General features: G+C 39.3%; 1 long non-coding RNA gene across 2 annotated transcripts in view; it reads right to left on the minus strand.

Moving 5' to 3' along the window:
• Nucleotides 1-19645, minus strand: part of LOC145539381 (uncharacterized) — a 46057-nt gene that overhangs the window by 22126 nt on the left and 4286 nt on the right. The window contains exon 3 of one of the 2 annotated variants that reach the window (XR_014077754.1): nucleotides 10975-11058. This is a non-coding gene — a long non-coding RNA (uncharacterized LOC145539381). Of the gene's footprint in view, nucleotides 1-9755; nucleotides 11059-19645 lie in introns of those variants that run through there. The other variant, XR_014077753.1, reaches the window with a different exon arrangement.

Here is a 19645-nt window from a genome sequence, read left to right on the forward strand (position 1 = left end):
ACAAACTGTGGAAAAATCTTCAAGTGATAGAAATAGCAGACTGCCTTACCTGCTTCCTGAGAAACCTGTATGAAGGTCAAGAAGCAACAGTTAGAATTGGACATGGAACAACAGACTATTTCCGAATTGGGAAAGGGGTCCATCAAGGATGTATATTGTAACCTTGCTTATTTAACTTATATGCAGAGTACATCATGCAAAATCCTGTGCTGGATGAAGCACAAGCTGGAATCAAGATTGCTGGGAGAAATATCAGTAACTTCATATACACAGTTGACCCTGCCCTTATGGCAGAAAGTGAAGAACTAAAGAGCCTCTTGATGAAAGGGAAGGAAGAGAGTGAAAAATTTGGCTTAAAACTCAACATTCAGAAAACTAAGATCATGGCATCTGGTCCCATCTCTTCATGGCAAATAGATGGGGAAACAGTGGAAACAGTGGCTGACTTTATTTTCTTGGGCTCCAAAATCACTGCAGACAGTGACTGCAGCCATGAAATTAAAAAGATGCTTGTTCCTTGGAAGAAAAGCTGTGACCAACCTAGACAGCATATTAAGAAGCAGAGACATTGCTTTGCCAACAAAGGTCCATTTAGTCAAAGCTATGGTTTTTCTGGCAGTCATGTATAAATGTGAGAGTTGGACCATAAAGAAAGCTGAGTGCCGAAGAATTGATGCTTGTGAACTGTGGTGTTAGAGAAGACTTTTGAGAGTCCCTTGGACTGCAAGGAGATCCAACTAGTCCATCCTAAAGGACATCAGTCCTGAATATTCATTGGAAGGACTGGTATTGAACCTGAAACTCCAATACTTTGGCCACCTGATGTGAAGAACCGACTCATTTGAAAAGACCCTGATGCTGGGAAAGATTGAAGGTGGGAGGAGAAGGGGATGGCAGAGGATGAGATGGTTGAATGGCATCACGGGCTTGATGGACATGGGTTTGAGCAAGCTGGAGCAGTTAGTGATGGAATCGGAAGTCTGGTGTGCTGCAATCCATATGGTCATAAAGAGTTGAACATGACTGAGCGACTGAGCTGAACTAAACTGGCTTTGGTGACAAGATAATCCTGACCTTATAGAATGATTTAGGAAGAATTCTTTCTTCTGGCATTTTTTAAAAAATTTAAACATCTGATTTTTTATTGTTAATACAGAAAAAAGACCCAGATTTTATATATTGATATTTTATCCTGAAATATTTCTTAAACTCGTGTCTGGTAGTTTTTTTTATTTTTAGATTCCAATGGAGATTATGCATAAAGAATTACATCATTTTTGAGTAAAGGCACTTTTATTTATGCCTTTCCAATTTGGATGCTTTTATTTTCTTTTCTTGTCTTATTGCTTTGACAAGAAATTCCTTACAATATTGAAGAGAAGTGATAGAATGGACTATCTGCTTTGTTCCTGATCTTAGGTAAAGCTATATTTACCGTTTTTTAGCTGTATTTTTATATATGTCCTTTATAAAATTGAGGAAGGTCTCTTGTATTTCTAGTTTTTGAAGAGTTTTTATCAGGAATTTTTGTTGAATTTTGTTAAGTACATTCTTCTACATCTATTGAGCTGTTAATATAATTTTTTATTCAATTTGTTTCTTTGTTTCTTTGTTATTATAATGGTCATTGGAAATTTTCTACTATTAAACTGACTTTGCACAAGCTTTCACACTTGTTCATGATGTGTTATCTTTTTATATAGTGTCAGTTTAATTTTTTTCACATTTCATTAAGAAAAATTTTATTTATGATCATGAAGGATATTTGTCTGCAATTTTTTCCTTTTAATATCGCCATCATTTTTGATATCACAGCATTTCTGGCCTCATAGCCTGACTTGGGGAGTATCTTCTCCCTTTCAATTGTGGGGAAGTATTTTTATAGAACTGATATTATTTTTCCTTAAATCTTCAGGATAATATTCCAGTGACGCTACCTGTGTTTCAGTATTTCTTTGTGGGAAACTAAACTACAAAGTTAGCTTCTTTAATAGATGGAGGGCTATTTATGATATCTAACTTTTTCTTGCGTGAGGTTTGATGGTCTGTGTGTTTCAAGGAATTTGTCCATTGCCTTCTTGTTGCAGAGTTTATTGGTATAAATTTGTGTGTATAGTATCATTTTAATATTTGTGAAGTCTCTGGTGATATCACCTCTCTCTTTTCTGATAGTGACAATTTATACTTTCTTTTTCCCTGACTAATATACAGATTTATCAATTTTACTCAACTTCTCAAGAAGTAGACGGATTCTTTCAGTGTTCATACAACTAATAACGTCTTCATCTTGCTTTCATTTTTGAAAGACGTTGTCACTAAGTACTGCATTCTAGAAAGACAGATTTTTTTCTTTTCAATACCTGAAAAATGTTGCTCCACTGTTTTTTTTTTTCCTTTTGCCTTGTTTGCAACAAGAAATCTACTATTATTCTTTTCTTTGTCCCTTTGTACACACCTTTTTCTGACTGCTCTCAGGGTTTTCTGTTTATCGCTGGTTTTAATCAGTTGACTATACTGTGCCTTTGCATCATTTTCTTTTAGGTTTTCTGTTTATCACTGGTTTTAATCAGTTGACTATACTGTGCCTTTGCATCATTTTCTTTATGTTTCTGTAGGTTCTCAGCTTCAGGTGTTTATAGTTTTCAGCAAATTTGGAAAATGTTCATCCATTATTTCTTCAAAAAATTTTTTTGCCTCTCTCCCCATTGTGACTTCATACATTAGGCTGCTTGAGGTTGTCCCATACCTCACTGACACTCTGTCCAAGTTTCAACAGTTCTCTGTGTTTCATTTTGGATTGTTTCTATTGCAATGTCTTCAAGTTCACTAGTCTTTTCTCTCACAACGTCTAACCTACTGTTAGTCTTAGAAAGTGTATTTTTTACTTCACACACTGCAGTTTTCAGCACTAGAAGTTTGATTTGGATATTTTTAAATATCTTCCATATTTTTGCTTAATTTTTTGAACATATGGAATACAGTTATAATAACCATTTTAATATCCTCTTCTAACTCTAACATCTGTGGTTAGTTCTTAATCAAATTCAATTGATTGATTTATCTCCTTATTATGGATCATATTTTCCTGTTTCTTTGTTTGTCTGGAACTTTTTGACTGAATGCCAGACATTGTAAATTATACCTTGAGGGATGTTGAATATTTGTGTGTTTCTATAAATACTCTTGAGCTTTGTTCCGGGACACAGTTAAATTACTTGGAAATAGTTTGGTCTTTTCTAGTCTTGCTTTTACTAACTGTTAAACAGAATCAGTGTAGTGTTTACTCATGGGCTAATTATTCCCCATCAGCAAAAGATGCTTTTGAATATTGTACTCAATGCCCTGTAAATCTTCAGGTTTCCAATCTGCCTGATGCATACAGACACTATTCTTACTCCTGAGTGTTCACTGGGCACTTTTCGCTGATTCTTTGTCTGGCTTTAGCTAATTCCCTCACATGCATATGCTGATCTGTACTGACCTGGGTATTCAAGGTGGGCACTCTGCAGAACTTTTTCTGTGCAGCTCTTTCCTCTCTGGTATACTGTCCTGTGAACTGTGTTGCTTTGCTTTCCGCAACTCAAGGAGTTGGCTGCATTCCACCTGGACTCTCACTCTCTAGACGTGACCTGGAAGCTCTTTTAAGATAGCAAGGTGGAGCAGCATAGAGGTCACCTGATTTCTTCCTCATATCTCAGGGACCAGCACCCTTCATCACTTGAAGATCCAGTGTCTTGAAAACTATTGCCTCATATATTTTTGTCTAATTTTTGGTTGTTTTAGGCGGGAGTAAACCAGTTCTTTTTTTTCCTCCATCCTTGCCAGAGGCAAGAGTTCTCATTATTTGATTTTTCTTTTTGGCTTCCACTGGATTCTTTAAGATCAGAATAAAGTTTAAAAAACAAAAAGAAGAAAAAGATATTTCAAAAAACTCATGAAAAGACTTCAGGTATGCAGCATCGATGTGTTTGACAATGAAATAGAGCAGCGGGCCAGTCTCAAATTCAGCTTCATTTATCTGCTAAAGAAAAAGGAATTTATACAAAACTTGAAACTCAGATTGCCCTGTTGGCCACTGTGTCAGAAGACTTGAGAGCTGCACTCTGGAGAAACAAAATCCCTGAGAGTTGTTCATGCTTTCGTAATAGGAGACTTCTGTTATTTTAGCAAACAGAAAGACTGCATAAAAATGTCAAAAAGAAACTACTTTTGAAGAAAAAAATAGAAACTGACTCACTAAAGGGACCTATTGGGGATAATTACCCAGAGCCTGTGGTAGATCGGGAGGGCTGATTTAAAGTTATTATTTCTGCAAGTTGTGCAAAAAACAAAAAAACAAAACAAAGATTTTTTTCCCCTTGCTTTGCTGGTAGTAGAAAAATTCCTCCCACAGCCGTGATCTCACGTAAACTGCACAAATGAGTTTTTCTCTCTGAGTTCCTTAAACCACCTTTTCTGTAATAGAGAGTAGTATTGGCTTATGACAAAACAGTAAAAAAACTATTGTTTGAAAGAGATTTTTGGTTTTGGGTCGGCTGGTAGATTAAAGTGGCTTTATTTCATTGGTTTCCTGTTGCCTTAGGCAAGTAAAGCTTGAACTTTCTCATCTGACACGTGTTCAACTCTGAGGATGCTGGTTAACTCACGGTGGAAAGGTATCAACTTCACAACTCAGACCTCTACATTCTTGAAATGCCCTTGCATGGGAGACATAAGATAAGTCTGTAATTAATTGAGATAAATAAATATCCAATCCTTTGGATAATAACATATTCCCTTTCACTCAGAAAATGTCTTGTCACTTGAACTTTATCACCAGTAAAATTTTATTAAATTTATTTTAATTAATATCTTCTCAAGAATTACTATAAAGCACAGAATGATATCCGTGCTTTTCTGGTCTGTTTACTGCTTGTTCTTTTTTGTTTTTCCTGATGTACAGCCTGGTGCCTAGTGAGCGCATGTTCAGTCATATCTGACTCTTTGTGACCCCATGGACCGTAGCCCACCAGACTCCTCTGTCCATGGGGTTCTTCAGGCAAGAATACTGGAGTGGGTGGTCATGCCCTTCTCCAGGGAATCTTTCTGACCCAGGGATCGAACCTGGGTATCCTGAATTGCAGGCAGATTTTTTACCATTTGGGTCACCAGGAAAGCCCCCCCCCTTTAATATAGATAGTAGTGTGTAATTCCAAACTCCTAATAATTCCTTCCTCCTTCCTGCCCATCTTTCCCCTTGGTGACCATAAGTTTGTTTTCTATGTCTGTGAGCTTTTTTCTGCTTTGTACATAAGTTCATTTGTACTATTTTTTTTTTCTAGATTCCAAACATGAGTGATAACATATGGTATTTGCCTTTCTCTGTCTGACTTACTTCACTTAGTATGATACTCTCTAGGCCCATTTGTGTTGTTACAAATGGCACTATTCACTCTTTTTTATGGCTGAGTAGTATCCCATGGCATATACATGCTGCATCTTTTTTATTCACGCATTATTGATGGACATTTATTGATATGCCTTGGCTATTATATACAGTGCTATGAACATTAGGGTGCAAATATATTTTTTCATATCAGAGTTTTGCCTTTTCCAGATACATGCCCAGGAGTGAGATTCCTGGGTTATATGGTAGCTCTATTGTTAGTTTTTTAAGGAACTTCCATACTGTTCTCCATAAGAGCTTATGTTCTTAATTCACTCAAATATGTTAGTTGCTCAGTTATGTTTGACTCTTTGTGACCCCATGGACTGTAGTCCACCAAGATAATCAAGCCATGGGATTCTCCAGGCAAAAATACCAAAGTGGCTTGCCATTCCCTTCTCCAGTGGCTCTTCCCAAGCTAGGAATCAAACCTGGGTCTCCTGCATTGCAAGCAGATTTAATACTCAACAAATTCAGTTGTAAGTTGAAAAATCTTTGTTAAAAAAGAATTTAAACTAGGATTTCAAGTAGGTTTAACCAAATCTAAACAGTAATCGTGAACAATAAACACTAAATGTGAATAAACATGGAATAATTGACTGGTTTATCACATTTTTGGAAGTCAATCCTATCTTCTGAGACTTGAGAGCTTTCAGGTCTTAATTCGCATTAAGCTCTAATGGATGATGTCATGTTGCCTCCTCTGTGTCTCCTTTGTGGGGTGACACCCTGAGTTGTTATGAGAATGGAGTTACCAAGGTTGTAATCAGATAAATACTGAGCAGGGTTATGAAGTACAATCCCACTGGAGAAGCATGGGAAGCCCCTCTAAGTTATTCCACTTTAGAGTGTCTCACCCAAGGGATAAGGGAACTACAGTTTTTATCCTTCAACATTCCTCAGATATTGCTTGAGAGTTGCTCCTGGAGGCATGCATTCCAGAAACTTACAATTTGTTGAACAGGTGGCAAAGTGAGTTCCATCAGAGAGAGGACACCCCAATGAAACCTGCTGGGTCCAGGAGCTGGAAGTAGGAGCAAGTGCAAACAAATGCTAACAGGGAGGTGATGCGGGAGGGGCATGGGCACCATCTGCTGTAAAACTGTACCCGAGAGACAAGACGGAACATCCTGGACAAATGAGTTTCTACTAAACAAAGATGCAAAAATAACACATGATCTCCCATGTCACCTGGAATAGGGTTGGTTATGCTGCAGTTAAAAAGCATCTGACTCATAGTGGTTCAATGCCCCAAAAGTTCATTTTTCACTCATGGTTGCCCAGGGGCCTATGGGCAATTGCATTCACTCAAAGACCCAAGATGGTAGAAACGCCACTGCATCAAGCTCAGCAGATTGCGTGTCAGAGGGAAAAGGGAGGCTTTGCCTTGGCAATCACATGGTTTGACCTGCAGTGACTCGTGCCTCTCTGCATGGAGGGCGGATTCTTTGCCAGCTGAGCCACCACGGAAGCCCTACTCATGCCACCCTGACTCACGGTTGGGCACGCAGGGTTAGTTTCATAGTTCAGTCCACCGTGAGCTGTGTACATGCCCTCTACCATGTAACTGGAAGAAGAGAGAAACAAGTGATTAAGGACTACCACATCCCAAGACTAACAATAACTTCAGATGAATCGATGACCTAAATGCCAAAGTGGCATTAATGGGGCAGAAAAAACCATGAGTGAGGTTTGTTCACATTTAAAGTAATTTTTAACTAACATGCAAAGCACAGAAACCACAAGGGAAAGAGACTGACAAATTTGAACAGCAAAAAAAATTGAAAAATTTTGATGTGACAAATATACCACAGAAAAATAGAGAGTCAAAAGTCTAAAAAAAAAGTGTTAACTTGGCAGAATGGACGCTAATTTTCTTAATATACTAAGAAGTAAGTAAGAGAAATTCAGTACCTAGAAGAAAAAGAAGCATGGAAAAAGGCAGTTCACAGATAACGGCCTTTATGTGGCCTGTAAACATATGACGTACAAAATAAAATAAAAATACTGCTTTTTAGTCATTACCTGGAGCAAAAGTTCAAAGGTACAGTGAAACTTAGGCATTCTCATATCCTATGGATAGGAGTACAAAGAGATTCAACCTCAAGTTTTATTTGTATTTTTGAACATGTCTATTAACATTTTAAATGCACATCCTCTTCGACCTTACTAATCTTATGTCTTGGGCTCTAGAGATAAACTTGAGCAAATGTGTTGGATTTATGTACAAATACGTTCAGTGGAACATTATTTGTTATTACAACACTACCCCCCATGTATGGATGTGAGAGTTGGACCATAAAGAAGGCTGAGCACTGAAGAATTGATGCTTTTGAACTGTGGTGTTGGAGAAGACTCTTGAGAGTCCCTTGGACTTCAAGGAGATCCAATCATTCCTAAAGGAAATCAAATCCTGAATATTCACTGGAAGGACTGATGCTGAAGCTGAAACTCCAATACTTTGGCCACCTGATGCAAAGAACTGACTCATTAGAAAAGACTCTGACACTGGGAAAGATTGAAGGCAGGAGGAGAAGGGGATGACAGAGGACGAGATGGTTGGATGGCATCACCGACTCAATGGACATGAGTTTGAGTAGACTCCGGGAGCTGGTGATGGACAGGGAGGCCTGGAGTGCTGCAGTCCATGGGGTCACAAAGAGTCAGACATGACTGAGCGGCTGAACAACAACAAACTCCCCCAAAACTGATTGTCTATAAATAGGGAATTTGTTAAATGAATTATAGTACATACTTTTAATGGAGTATCATGTAGTCATTGAACAGCATGAAGTAGACTTCTGGGGCTCATATGGAGGGTCTAGGATGGACTATTAATGAAATGTAGAATAGCAGAAAAATCTATGGTGTGATCCCATTTGTGTATGTCTTGTATACGTACTGAATGTTCGTAAAAGAATACGATTTTTAAGAGTGAAAATATGTGAGCAGGCTAATAGGGATCCAGAGAGGGAAACAGGATCTAGAGTGGACATTATTTATTTTTTGGCCAAGAATATTTATTCTTCCTTCTTTGTGTCAAATTATATCCTTTCCTCTCTCTCAAACCATACTCTTTGGGTGGGTGCTTCATCATCATGACTCCAGAGGTGGAGCATAAAACCCAAGCCTGGTCACACAGTCTATCCAGTCCCATGAACCACAGTGATTAGTCACGAATGTTAAGAGTTGCATGCTGGTCCAATCAGGGCCAATCTTGGGATTGGCCCAAGATTATACAACAAGAATATAAACTTTTTTTTCTTGATGTGAGTCTGCAAAAATCTATGCTCAAACTATTGCAACGTCTGAGTATTATGAAAGATGAAATAAAGCATGAGGAAGAAGCAGAGCTCATATGTTCAGGGTTAGATCCATGGACATTTCAGTTAAACAAGAAACAAATGAATCTATACATACATAAATAAACAAGCCACTTTTATTCTCCTTAAGCAACTTTGAATTAGGATGGAGCTGAGAGGGGTTCTTTCTCTTTCTTTCAATACCCTTCCATTCAGATTGAATAAACATGTCACTTTTGTAGTGAAATATATTTTATAAATAATAAGTCTCTATTCATTTTATATTTTAAAAGATAAGCACAATCGGGGGCTTGCTTATATAAAGCGAGATATTTCTAACTGTAATGCAGAACAGCTCTTAAAAAAATAATGAGGACATTTCCTACACTGTTGATGGGAATGTAAATTGGTACAGCCATTATAAAGAACAGTATAGAGCTATCATATAATCTAGCAATACCACTCCTGGGCATATAGCCAGGAAAGATGAAAACTCTAATTCAAAAAGGTACATGCTGTTTACAGCACCCAAGACAGGGAAGCAACCTAAATGTCCATCGACAGATGAATGGAAAAAGGTGATGTGGTAGGTATGTACAGTGGAATTCTACTCAGTCATGAAAAAGAATGAAATAATGTCATTTGCAACAACATGCCTGAACCAAGAAGTTATCATACAAGGTGAAGTAAGTCAGATGGAGAAAGACAAGTACCATACAATATCACTTATATGTGGAATCTAAAAAAGAAAATTATACAAATGAACTTATTGACCAAACAGAACAGACATAGAAAACAAACTTATGGTTACCAACAGGAATAACAGGGGTAAGACAGGGGGAGAGAAATCAGGAGTTTGGAATTAACATATACACACTAATATATGTAAAATCGGTAACAACAAGGACCTACTCTATAGCACAGGGAACTATAGTCAATATCTTGTGACAGCCTACAGAGGAAAAGAATCTGGAAAAGAAGAGGCAGCCATCAAAGTGATAGGAATCACTTTTCTGTACACTTGAAACTAAGACAACGCTGCAAATTTATTATGCTTCAGTGAGAAAAAAAGTATTAACTTAAAAAAGTAATGAGGTTGGTCTTTGTGTACTCATATGAAAAGATGCTCTGGAAATGTGAGTAATTCAGGTTCCAGAAAACCATGTAGAGACTATATCCTGTTATGGAAAAGAAAATCTTTTAATGTGCATCAAGATCCTGACAGCTATACAGCAATTTAAATAATTGTTTTCAAAGTACTGAGTTATGGGAGGGAAGTACACTTCCTATTTTATACCCTAATATTTGGAAGTCTTTTATTCTCAATCCTCAGACAAGGAAGTCCTCAAATATAAGGTTCATGTCATCTTCGAAGATGATTTGAAGTGATTTGTTCATATTAGGTAACAAATAAATGTTTGTGGAGTGAGCTAATATGAAAAGGAAAAATCAAAGTGAATTAAGGAGATTTTGCCTTATAGAGTAAGAAATACTCAGCAAGTCTTCTGTGTCGGATAGGGGTGAATTTCAAATACTGCCAGCTCCATTGGTTTTGAAGAATTAATTCAATCACAACACCCCAGTCTCTATCCCAATTCTATTTGGTCCTTTGTGACTCAAGTTATTCTGAGGAGAAACATTTTGTTTTGTTACTCTAGATTTTTTCACGAGGGTGGCTGTCAGGATAAAGTGGGGTTAAGTTATACTAACAAGTCAAAACTTTCGGGGGCTTAGAACCGTCCATATATACTTCCTGTGCATGTGACATTTCCAAAGCACATTAGCAGTGGGACTGTGTTCCTTACAGTCAGTCAGGAATCCAGGTAGGTGGAGCTGCCTCTCAAACTGCGAATCCGCCATGACAGCGTGAAGAACGTGGCATCCCGGCACACCGTGCGCCGGTTCCTCAAGCCCCCGGAAGGTGAGCGCGGCCTACCCTTCAGCCCCCGCGGGCCGCGCGACCGCACCTCACACCAGCGGGCAGGGATGTGCGGGTTCACCCTTGCCAGTTCTGAGAAGCGGTGGGTGGGATTTATCTCCATGCGAACTCGTCCACGCAGACTTACTTTTCAGCATCCCAGCTTGGACTCTTCTGTTGAAGATGCTTATGCCTGTATCTGAAGCCTTTGACCACAGACGGTTTCCTAGAACAATGCTTCCTCTCACTTCATACTCACAGAGAAGGAGAGAGAGAGCCGGCCCACAGCCAGGCTACCGTTCAGCTAGTTTCTCACTTCTGATTCTCACCGTATAATATAGCGGGCGATCACAGCGCAAGTGAATCTCACTCCTCAGAGGCGATCACACTTGAGATTCTGTTGGTTTCTTCACCTTGGGAATGTAAAGAGAGCACATGCTACCTACTAGTGACTTAACAATTTTCTTTAAAATAAAGATTCTCTGGACGTTTAGTTGCTATTTTCAGCAAATACAAAAAAGCAAAGTGGTATATTGTCATGTTCCCTGGGTGAGTGTGGGGCGATCGGGACACAGTACAATAAATATTGAGTAGTGAGAATGGAATGATTAAAATTATAAAGTAAATGCTTACATTTGAAAAAGAGGATTTTGTTTCACAAGTTCTGAATAATAAGAGCTCTGATTTCTTTTAGTTATTGTGTATGACACAAAATATATAATTAATTGTGAAATGGACTGCTTCAAATAGGCCATGTTGTTATTTTTATAGCCAAGTTTGAACTGTAGCAGATACAAGCTCTATGCTCATCTTTGGAGTTTTTCTAACATTCTTTACTTTTGTTTTTATTATTTTGTTGTTGGTTGGTTTATTTACTTATTTTCCTTTTTAAAAATTGAGGTAAAATTGACCTACCCCATTCTATTAGTTTCAGGCATACAAGGTAAAGATTGCTTTTTGTATGCACTGCAAAATAATCACCATAGTAAGTCTAGCTGCCTTCCGTTATCATACAAAGTTACAGCAAACTTTCTTTTCTTGTGATGAAAACTTTAAATTTACTCTCTTGACAAGTTTCAGAGTATTATTGATTATAGTCACCATGCTGTACATTACATCCTTGTGACTTATTTATTTTAAACCTGTAAGTTCTAACATTTATTATTTTTAAAATAGTATTTTTGTTCTATTTGTTTATAGTCGAGATGTCCTTATAAATGTTTTCTGTTCAAGTGTCACTTATTTATAATAAAGCCACTTAAATTTCCACTGCTAAATTCACACCTTTAGTAGGAATAAATCTGAAGTGACCTTGGTAAACACAAATGGAAGTCAAAAACCACAGAGCATTATATTCTCCAGAAATAAATTTAACACTGTGTATTCCAGTCAGAAATAATGGGCCATATTTAACCATGTCAAAGATGACTAAGACTTCACTTGGACAGAAAACTAATCCTTTGAAATGTTATTTAATTGCAAGGAATCTATTTGTTTAACAGCATGAATTTGACTAATTAAATTATGATATCATTATACAAAAGACTATTATTATATTTATAAAGACTTTAAACTATGGGAAGTGGAAAAGGCAAGAAAATGCATACATTGTCAATTTGCACTATTTAAAACAATATGCATAGGAAATAAAGACAACAAATTGTGAAGAATATTATCTCTGGATGCTGGGATTGGATGTATGTTTACTATTTTAAACACTTTGGAACAAAAAAACCCATTCATTTTATAATTAGAAAAGCTTAGATTTTCTCTGTTTCAAATCCCAGGATTCTGTTTTGCTGTTGTTTGATGGTTTCATCTGCACTGGTCAGATATTTTTTGGGTTCAGTTTTGGTCTTTTCAACCGGAAGAAGCTCTTTAGAACAAGAAGAGATAGCAGAAGATAGGCATGAAGGTGACTGAAGGTTTTAGAAAATACAAATCAAAGCTATTAGACCCAGCAGAGAGCTGTCTGCTGCTGCTCAGTCGTGTCTGACTCTGTGCGACCCCATAGACGGCAGCCCACCAGGCTCCCCCGCCCCTGGGATTCTCCAGGCAAGAACACTAGAGTGGGTTGCCATTTCCTTCTCCAATGCATGAAAGTGAAAAGTGAAAGTGAAGTCGCTCATTCGTGTCCTACTCTTAGCGACCCCATGGACTGCAGCCTACCAGCTCCTCTGTCCATGGGATTTTCCAGGCAAGAATACTGGAGTGGGGTGCCATTGGGTGGCATTTGATTAGATGATGGCATCCCATAGAGAGCATGGTGATGATTTAGGACACAAGAGTCACTCAGTCATCATTTCTTGAATGACTTTTAAAAATAAGTGAATGAATGGCCAATAAGGAAAAGTATTAAAAATATGGAAGGAGCAGTCTACATTGAGTATAATGTGATATGGAAGGTCTTGTATTGACTCCTTCCAGAAGGGGTTGAAGAGAGTTAGAGAGTGAAAGAGAAGATTAGAGTGCTAATTTATGTTCTCACAAATCTAAATTCCGAGGTTCTATGAGGAATGACCACCAAGACCCAATCTTGAGCAACAAGGGTTTTAAGCCTGGGGAACTAGATGTCCAACAATAAGGTGACTAGTTTTCAAACTGTGGGAAATTAATATTTTTGGATAAAAATGCCATTTCACACATTAAAGCATCACCAATGCAAAGTCCAAGGTCAGGGGCGGCAGCCAAGAGGAGCAACCCCATGCCCAAGAAGCGGCGGCTACGCGGGCGCAGGAGGATCAAGAGGTGCTACTCCATGTTCAAGATCAGGAGGGGTGACCATGAGGAGATACCCCTCGTCCAAGGTAAAGAGCAGCGGCTGCGCTTTGCTGGAGCAGCCGTGAAGAGATACCCCACGTCCAAGGTAAGAGAAACCCAATTAAGACAATAGGTGTTGCAAGAGGGCATCAGAGGGCAGACACACTGAAACTATAATCACAGAAAACTAGCTAATCTGCTCACATGGACCACAGCCTTGTCTAACTCAATGAAACTAAGCCATGCCATGTGGGGCCACCTAAGACGGACGGGTCACAGTGGAGTGGTCTGACAGAATGTGGTCCATTGGAGAAGGGCATGGCAAACCACTTCAGTATTCTTGCCTTGAGAACCCCACGAACAGTATCAAAAGGCAAAAAGATAGGACACTGAAATATGAACTCCCCAGGTCGGTAGGTGCCCAATATGCTACTGGAGATCAGTGGAGAAATAACTCCAGAAAGAATGAAGGGATGGAGCCAAAGCAAAAACAATACCCAGCTGTGGATGTGACTTGTGATAGAAACAAGATCTGAATCTGTAAAGAGCCATACTGCATAGGAACCTGGAATGTTAGGTCATGAATCAAGGCAAATTGGAAGCGGTCAAACAGGAGATGGCAAGAGTGAACATTGACATTCTAGGAATCAGCAAACTAAAATGGACTGGAATGGGTAAATTTAACTCAGATGACCATTATATCTACTACTGTGGGCAGGAATCCCTTAGAAGAAATGGAGTAGCCATCATGGTCAACAAAGGAGTCCGAAATGCAGTACTTGGATGCAATCTCAAAAACAACAGAATGATCTCTGTTGATTTCCAAGGCAAACCATTCAATATCACGGTAATCCAAGCCTATGCCCCAAACAGTAATGGCGAAGAAGCTGAAGTTGAACAGTTCTATGAAGATCTACAGGACCTTTTAGAACTAACACCCAAGAAAGATGTCCTTTTCATTATAGGGGACTGGAATGCAAAAGTAGGAAGTCAGGAAACACCTGGCGTAACAGGCAAATTTGGTCTTGGAGTACAGAATGAAGCAGGGCAAAGGCTAATAGAGTTTTGCCAAGAGAATGCACTGGTCATAGCAAACACCCTCTTCCAACAACACAAGAGAAGACTCTACATATGGACATCACCAGATGGTCAACACCGAAATCAGATTGATTATATTCTTTTCAGCCAAAGATGGAGAAGCTCTATGCAGTCAGCAAAAACAAGACTGGGAGCAGACTGTGGCTCAGATCATGAGCTCCTTATTGCCAAATTCAGACTGAAATTGAAGAAAGTAGGGAAAACCACTAGACCATTCAGGTATGATCTAAATCAAATCCCTTATGACTATACAGTAGAAGTGAGAAATAAATTTAAGGGGCTAGATCTGATAGACAGAGTGCCTGATGAACTATGGACAGAGGTTCGTGACATTGTACAGGAGACAGGGATCAAGACCATCCTCATGGAAAAGAAATGCAAAAAAGCAAAATGGGTGTCTGAGGAGGCCTTACAAATAGCTGTGAAAAGAAGAGAAGCAAAAAGCAAAGGAGAAAAGGAAAGATATTCCCATTTAAATGCAGAGTTCCAAAGAATAGCAAGGAGATATAAGAAAGCCTTCCTCAGTGATCAGTGCAAAGAAATAGAGGAAAACATCAGAATGGGAAAGACTAGAGATCTCTTCAAGAAAATTAAAGATACCAAGGGAACATTTCATGCAAAGATGGGCTCGATAAAGGACAGAAATGGTACGGACCTAACAGAAGCAGAAGATATTAAGAGGCGGCAAGAATACACAGAAGAACTGTACAAAAAAGATCTTCAGGACCCAGATAATCACGATGGTGTGATCACTCACCTAGAGCCAGACATCCTGGAATGTGAAGTCAAGTGGGCCTTAGGAAGCATCACTATGAACAAAGCTAGTGGAGGTGATGGAATTCCAGTTGAGCTATTTCAAATCCTGAAAGATGATGCTGTCAAAGTGCTGCACTCAATATGCCAGCAAATTTGGAAAACTCAGCAGTGGCCAGAGGACTGGAAAAGGTCAGTTTTCATTCCAGTCCCAAAGAAAGGCAATGCTAAAGAATCCTCAAACTACTGCACAATTGCACTCATCTCACATGCTAGTAAAGTAATGCTCAAAATTCTCCAAGCCAGGCTTCAGCAATACATGAACCGTGAACTTCCAGATGTTCAAAATGGTTTTAGAAAAGGCAGAGGAACAAGATGTCAAATTGCCAACATCCACTGGATCATCGAAAAAGCAAGAGAGTTCCAGAAAAACATCTATTTCTGCTTTATTGACTATGCCAAAGCCTTTGACCGTGTGGATCACAATAAACTGTGGAAAATTCTGAAAGAGATGGGAATTCCAAACCACCTGACCTGCCTCTTGAGACACCTGTGTGCAGGTCAGGAAGCAACAGTTAGAACTGGACATGGAACAACAGACTGGTTCCAAATAGGAAAAGGAGTATGTCAAGGCTGTATATTATTACCCTGCTTATTTAACTTATATGCAGAGTACATTCTGAGAAACGCCGGGCTGGAAGAAGCACAAGCTGTAATCAAGAATTCTGGGAGAAATATCAATAACCTCAGATATGCAGATGACATTACCCTTATGGCAGAAAGTGAAGAGGAACTAAAAAGCCTCTTGATAAAAATGAGAGAGGTGAGTGAAAAACTTGGCTTAAAGCTAAACATTCAGAAAACTAAGATCATGGCATCTGGTCCCATCACTTCATGGGAAATAGATGGGGAAACAGTGGAGACAGTGGCTGACTTTATGTTTTTGGGCTCCAAAATCACTGCTGATTATGATTGCAGCCATGAAATTAAAGGACGTTTACTCCTTGGAAGGCAAGTTATGACCACCTAGATAGCATATTAAAAAGCAGAGACATTACTTTGCCAACAAAGGTCCATCTAGTCAAGGCTATGGTTTTTCCAGTAGTCATGTACGGATATGAGAGTTGGACTGTAAAGAAAGCTGAGCGCCGAAGAATTGATGCTTTTGAACTGTAGTGTTGGAAAAGACTCTTGAGAGTCCCTTGGACTGCAAGGAGATCCAACCAGTCCATCCTAAAGGAGATCAGTCCTGGATGTTCATTGGAAGGACTGATGCTGAAGCTGAAACTCCAATACTTTGGCCACCTGATGCGAAGAGTTGACTCATTGGAAAAGACCCTGATGCTGGGAAGGATTGGGGGCAGGAGGAGAAGGGGACGACAGAGGATGAGATGGCTGGATGGCATCACCGACTCGATGGACATGGGTTTGGGTAAACTCTGGGAGTTGATGATGGACAAGGAGGCCTGGCATGCTGTGATTCATGGGGTCGCAAAGAGTCGGACATGACTGAGTGACTGAACTGAAGTGAACTAAACTGAATACAAAGCACTTTAATCGAGAGAATGTTTGAGTTTAAATAATTATAATTTATTAACACCTCTGGAGAGAAATGAAGCTTTGAATAAATTCCTTTGATTTACTGATGTTGGATCAAAAAATGACTGATTATTCAGTATATTTTGAGGCCCTACAGAGAGCTGATTTTCTTTCTAAAGTCATATCAGCAATATTCATGTCTTCACAGAGCGTACTATCTACTGTGCATATACACAGACATATGCACTCTCACACACGCACTCACACACACATATGCACAGCGTATCCTCAGATTCCACTGTGCAAATATGCCTCCTTTGTAAAATTCCCCTGTACCCCCCAAATCCGTCCTTGTGGCTCTTTCATAGTCATCTGTGGACATGCATTCTCTTGTCACCAAATGTGCACTTTCCAAGTGAAAGCTGAAAAAGGCAACACTGTTTTGTTGTTTCAGCTTTCTTAGTGTAAACACGCACCCTTTGTGTGGTCTATCTAGTATCACATTTTTTGCAAGTTCGAGCCTTTGGTGATTTTTCTGTTTAAAATGCTCCCCAAACACAGTGCTCAAGCCCTGAAGTGCTATCTATTGGCCCCAAGATCAAAAAAGCTGTCATGTGCTTTATGAAGAAAGTTATGCAGTTAAGGTAAGCTTCATTCGAGTCATCATGCTGTTGGCTGTGAGTTTAATGTTAATGAATCAACAGCATACATTAAATAATTGCTTTTAAACAGAAATTATACATAAAACACAGTTACCTTTTGATTGGTTGATGAAAATGTGCCCAGAGGCTTCCAGGAAGCTAGCTAGCCCTGTATTTCCCTCCTAAAGCTGTGGCCCAACCAAGATTTCTAGTTGCATTCTTATACTTTGCATCTTTATCTTCTGAAACCTAAAAGTCTTTTCACTTTAGTTGCCAACTTTCATCTCCTGGAGCTCAGAAAATCTTGGCTGCTGTCTTTGTACCAGGCTCCAGTATACAGAGTTTCACCAAGTTGTTTATGAGAATATATCTGCAGATTGGTTCTTGTTCTACAAGAACTGTGTATTCTCAAACTTTGCCCTAATTACCAAGACATTAGTCTGCCCTGAAATATAAGAAACAGACTGATAAAAATAAAAATGACAATACTAAGTGTTGGCGAGGGTGCAAAGCAACTGAAATTCTAATCCTTTGCTGGGGGGACTGCAAAATAGTGCAGTCATATTGGGAAATAGTTTGGCAGTTTCTTTATTAAATTAAACATGCACTTACTGTATGACCCAACATTTCCACTTCTAAATATTTATTCAAGAGAAATGAAAACAGTTATCTACCAAAGACTTACATGCAAATGCCGATGGCAGCTTTGTTCACAATTTTCCCAAATTGGAAATAACCATTGTCCATCCAGTGATGAATGGGTAAACAAATTATGGTATATGGATGAAATGGACTATTAGCAATAAAAGAATGAAATATTGATATAAGCGACAGTATGGGTGAATTTCAGAAACGTTAGGTTGTGCAAAGTTAATTGGGTCTAAATGATTACATACTGAATGACTCCACTTATGTGAACTACAAAAGACAAATCTAATTTAAAAGGAAAGAAGGCAGATCGGTGGTTGCCTGGAGCTAGAGGTATTGTTATGGTTGGATGGGAAGGAGTTTTATGGGGTAGTGGGGAAGCCCATCCAGTGAATAAGTACCTCCAGTAGTCCACCAGACATCTTGTAGGGATAAATGTCTCTGTCCCTAGGAGCCTGACTTTCAAGCAGGTTAGAGGAGAAGAGGGGCAGGGGACACCCTGGGCCGGGAGAAGCACTAGAGATGCAATAGCTCTTTCCACAACTGGTTTCTGTGTGGCTGATGCTATCCTGAGCCCTGTTATGACATGCTGCATACCACTCTTGAATGTTGACCCTGGACGTGATTACCGCACAAGTCACCTTTGCTCTCTCACTCACCTGACTATAAGTTATAAAGATAAGCCACTCAGACAACTCTCCCGTGTGACACTGATAAGCATCTGTGGCCACCAGTAAGAGTCACAATGAACATATTCTACAACTGGAAATAGTGATTTTTGTGTTTTCATCAAATGGTGGGTGATAACTTGGGCAAAGTGTAGAAGAGAAAGAATAGAGGCCAAACTGAGATCTGGGGAATCCCACTATTTGAGAGCCTAGGAGAACAGGAAGAGCTTATGAAGGAGACTCAGATGGAATGATCAGAACAGAAGGAGAGAAACAGGGAGAGGGGGACACGGCCCCCAGGGCACGGCAGAGCTGCCCCTCCCTGCCCCTCCAGGCCCTTCCAGCACCTTCCCTCGAGTGGCCTCAGCCTAAGACATGTGGTCTTCTTACTATGAGGCTTGGCTCATTTTGTCTCCGAGCCTTTGCACTTGCTATTCACTCTCCTCTCAGATATTTGAAAGTCTGATTCATTCAAATCATTGTCTCGGTTCATAAGTCACCTCTTCAGAGAAGTCTTTCCTGATAATCCTAAATGAGCTTGCACACACTGCAAGCTAATGTTATGTCATTCATGTGTTTCTTTTTCCTAGTTGTTTTTCTTCCCTGAAATGGAATGTTGACTTTGTGAGCGCTAGAACCTTGTCCTGCTTTGTTTACGTAAGTATTCCAGGATGTAGGGTGGTACCTGCTGTGGTGGTCAGTAATTATTTATTGAGTGTTCAATGCTCCAAGTCAAGGAACAAAGTGCAAAGAGAGATTTAATAAGAGTTAATGGGCAACAATGTCAAATACTGGAGAAAAAGCTAAAATAAAGAGGCATCCATTGGATTTGACTCAATCTCTGTCCTTAAGAGCTTTTGTTGACAGCACAAAGCACAGACCTTGGAAAGTTA

Source organism: Giraffa tippelskirchi, chromosome 2, assembly GCF_054371585.1.
Source record: "Giraffa tippelskirchi isolate mGirTip1 chromosome 2, T2T-mGirTip1v1.2.pri, whole genome shotgun sequence".
NCBI lineage: Eukaryota > Metazoa > Chordata > Mammalia > Artiodactyla > Giraffidae > Giraffa > Giraffa tippelskirchi.